The 4,519-nt window shown below is 33.7% G+C and overlaps 1 long non-coding RNA gene across 1 annotated transcript; it reads right to left on the bottom strand.

Annotated features, from left to right (window-relative positions):
- Nucleotides 1-1,519: 1,519 nt before the first annotated feature.
- On the bottom strand, nt 1,520-2,302 carry LOC149546174 (uncharacterized). The gene is made up of 2 exons (XR_016354332.1): nt 2,211-2,302; nt 1,520-2,090 (listed from the first exon to the last, which is right to left on the bottom strand). It is a non-coding gene; the product is annotated as an uncharacterized LOC149546174 (long non-coding RNA).
- Between the last annotated feature and the right edge of the window lie 2,217 nt (nt 2,303-4,519).

Genomic DNA, 4,519 nt, shown 5'->3' with positions numbered 1-4,519 from the left:
GGTACATTCTTAAGAAAAAAAAGATGTCTCCATGTTTTTACATGAACCATTGCCTTTACACAACATCACTACATGAAATAGATCATAATTTAATATTTCAGGTAGAGTACTATCTAAAAGAGATATAACAAACGTTTCTATGTGATCATATCTCCACATTAGAATGGATGTTGCATTGCTGTTGTAGGCCTTTTAAGATTTATAATTCAGAATCAACACACAACCTTAGGACCAGACAATAAGAACATAGTACAATCATGGTTTTGGTAAATAGTGACAAGTTTTTTTTATCTGCACTAAGTCTCAAAAATATTCACAGCTAATAGGATTTATCAACTGACATTATTAGTACTACTCCCTTACCTTTATTTGAGTCTGGGTTGTTTCTCTCTCTACATAAACATGTGTAAGCCAGTAATAAAGGAAAGGAAAATAAAATGTAAATTCAATCTGACAGAACACACCCAAACTTCTGAAGGTAAACAATCAGAACATTAACATATAATGCAAACGTTCGGAATATACAGCTGCTTACTCATCATTAATAAAAACAACATCTCCCACCTAACAGCATTTTAACTAAGATAGGTTTAAATGTGACAACTATAACAATAGTAAGAGGATTTGTCCAAATTGATACCTACTCCTTTACCTAGAGGGTGTTATCACTCAATATCACTCAATATCTAAGTGTAAGTCTGTGAAATTGGACTCAAATCTATTCAATGTCACATATTTAGCTTGTTAGCTGTAACAACCTATTTGAAAATCTGGAAGAAGAAGAATTTGTACCCAATAGTGAGAGGTTACGGTGACACAGAAGGCTTTGTTGTGTACAAACAAAATCAAGAAATGGTATCAACAGAGCTATCATCTATGCCCAAAACCACGTGCATAACTACACTCACTCCATTAGACAAAAGACTTCTAATTCAAGCTTCTCCAGATTCAAAGAAACATTGTGTTCTATGCCAGTGAAGGTGTTTATGAACAGTTGTCGCGATTGTTCAAGAATTTGATTGCTAAAAGTTTTGGTTGTTTGAGGGTTCAGTCCTGTCAACAAGGCAGGACGGTTTGAAGTCATTTTGCTCAAAAAATTATTAAGAACTGGGTATGATAACATTCCTCCAACCGCTGATTAATTTTGAAGGAATACAATACCCTTTTTGCTCACCTTAGCTTGTAATTTAGGCTGAAATTCATTGTGGTTTATCAACTATTTTATATCTCAAGTTCAATATCTATTTTTATATACATATTTCCCTCATTACAAATGCTGGCCTCCACATGAATCAAATAATTGACGACCACAACTTGAAAACAACCAAACAATTTCCGTTTCTTTACTCAAATTTCTAGGCAAATCTATAACTTAAAATAATGTAATAATCTAAATATTCAGATTTCTAATCTTTTCTCCAATATCCAAAATTTAAAAGAGCAATACAATTTTGTTTGGGCTATTACATCCAACAAAAAAAAATACAACCGTAAGATGAGCCATCTATTAACTTTCATATTTAAACTAACAAACAAATATTAGCCATAGATATAATCTTATTATCAACATCACAGGCCAACTGTTTATTTAAAGTAAATTTATCAAAAAAATTGAAATCAGCTGAACATTCAAAACAATATAAAAAGATCAGTTAACATCCTCCCCGCATGGTGCAGTTCATGCTTCATTGGATATTTGGCCTCATATATTATTGTTGGGCTTTCACAGTTGACATCCAGCATGTAAGATTCAGAGTTCAACAGAGTTTGTTGAATATAATATTGGCTTTATTGAATATAATATTGGCTTTTAAAAAATGAATGCATACTACTTCCACAAACGCTGGACGCAATTTTCTAAGTTCTATAGACTTCACATCAATGATTTCAGCTGACAAATTTCTGTTCGTGTTTCAGACTTACATCTCCTTACATCTCCAGCTCACCGCCAGGAAAATTTACTTTCCAATACCTTTCCTTTTATCGGCGTCAGACAACGTCGGATTGTCACAACAATCTTTATTATATTTCTGTCCCTGGTGAAGCAGCCACTGAAGCAAACTCCGGCAACGACTCTCTTTTTTCGGCATCTGACAAGACCATAAAATCAGAAAATTCTCACTAACATAGGGAAAAAGCCAATCGACTTAATAAAATCTATGTTAAAATAATCACAAAGTGCAATTAGTGTTTTATAATCTATCTCTTACCAATCTTTTCAGTTCCATCCATTCCAGCAAAGGTATAAATTCAATTTTCCATCTCTTTGTCAAAAGGGTTTGGCGCAGCCTCTCCCACTGCCATTTCAGAAGACAATAAAATAAATTGGGCATACGACAAGCATAAAAAGGAGGCGAATGTGCAGAATTTTTTTCGTTAATCACACCGAAAGCATGGGCAAAGGATTGGAGAATCTTATCCATTCATCCTCCTTAACCGTTTTTGTCATCGGCAGGTCTGTCACGCTGAATGAATGAGCTGCCTTTTCTTAACGTCTTTTATTGTCCCACATTTTGCCTCTGTTCTGACAAGCAGAAATTGTACAGATCAACAAAAGTATGTTAGCACATTTGACAACGAAAGTTAGCATACGAAGCATTCAAATATAATTTTTTGTAGTTCAACCATAAAGAAAAATGTTTTTCTTTCTAATAAATTGCTAGATGTGATATGAATAGTATAAGTTGGTTTCACTGGTACTATTATCTATGAGTGCAATTTCTTTCTAGATTTCTGTGGGAAGGGATGGCAAGAGGATGGAGACTGAAGATTGTAAAATAACAAGAAAAGGCTAGAAATTTTCTATAATTTTAGAGAAAAAGGATTGATATTAAAGATTATAAATAACAATAGAAGAGTAGAATTTGTTTACTTAAATTTTAAATTGTATAAAAGAATATAATAGTTTATGGTTAATCTTTGTAGATTTTAGTTACATGGGAGTAGAGAAATCTAATTAGAAGTCACATTGTATTTGATGAAATAAAAAATTCAATTTCTAATTACATTATTAGGATGATTTATCATGAACAGTAAACTTAAGTTAGATTGCCTATCTATACTTAAGAATAATATTTTATTCTAAATAGAAGCTAGGGAATGGATGGTTTTCCTACAAAATTCTATAAGATGACCTGGCTTTTTACGAGAGGGGCAAATGCATCAAGTTGTGGTGCCAAAAAGATGAGACCCCCTTTTTGGCAAAATTTTCAATAACACACATGCACTATGGGCTGGGCTCCTCAAGCCTTAGCCCAAGCCATAGCATGCATGCACTATGTAATTCTACATACTATGTGCATGCTATTAGAAATCACATAAAATAACATCAGCTCGCGGCCCATCCATTATAATTTTTATTTTTTTTGTCTTTACCTTCTCTCCTCACAGTAGCATACACTCACACTTTAGCAAGCCAAAGTCTCTCTCTCTCTCTCTCTCTCTCTCTCTCTCTCTCTCTCTCTCTCTCTCTCTCTCACACACACACACACACACAATGCCTCCTCGTTGCCAGAGATCAAGATCGGGTACATTGAGTATGTCTTCTAACCTTGTTTTTGCAATGTTTTGTATGTTTTAACATTGTTTCATTTGTTGTTTTTAGTTTTGTTTAGTTTTTTCAAAATAAAATTGGTTTCTTATTAGAAAATGTGAATAATCAACCACCAAACTATACACCATCAAATGAACCAAATCTCTAGCCCGAACAACAAAATCCTCTACAAAATCAAAATGAAAAACCTCATGAGAAAGAGTAAGAACCTCCACGACCTCCATCAACTATAGCACCTCCTCTTGGCACCTAGGATAATATAATGAATGAAATAGAAAGAGGGGAATCACAATTAGAAGCAATCATTGGTAGGTTAAAAACTTACAAGAGAACTAAGCCTATGAGAGAACAATTGAAATCCTCTCTTGAGTCCATTGTGAGCCCGGTAGCTTCTATTAGTGGTCAATTGAATATTTAGCATGTTAAGAGAGAGAAAAAAGTAGATATTATGCCAAAAAAAAATCCCATGAAGATGTAAAATATAAGAACATAATGAAAGATAACATATTTGTGTTGTTTAAAAATCTAGGAGAGGAAGACATTATTAAACTACAACTAAAAGGTTCATCATCCACTGGTGCATCCATGATGATATCATAAATAATTTTTGGAATAGATAGTGGATGGTCTTTGATGCCATGCCCTACTATAATCATGAGGTTCCAATGTATTTCTTAAGAAAATTATATTGTAAATTTTTTCTTGAGGAGATGCTTAATTATTTTGATATGTCAAATTCTTATGGTAGAGGTGTGGGTCATCATTTGAGAGGTCAAGGGTACATCATGACCCTAATGAAGTTAGGGTGATTGTTGTCAAGCCATAAGGTGAGCATATCATTGTTACTTCTGATGTAAAGGAACATGTAGATATTGATACACCAGGGACTATCAATGCTTTGACATAGATCCTCATTCATTGTGCCAATCCATTAGTTGTGGAGGAGTCTTGTTTTTACTATGGTCA

This window comes from Cupressus sempervirens, chromosome 7 (assembly GCF_028749045.1).
Source record: "Cupressus sempervirens isolate cs-2001-9-10 chromosome 7, ASM2874904v1, whole genome shotgun sequence".
In the NCBI taxonomy this organism is placed as follows: Eukaryota; Viridiplantae; Streptophyta; class Pinopsida; order Cupressales; family Cupressaceae; genus Cupressus; species Cupressus sempervirens.
Note: the sequence above shows the minus strand (reverse complement) of the source record. Positions and strands in the feature narration are given on the sequence as shown.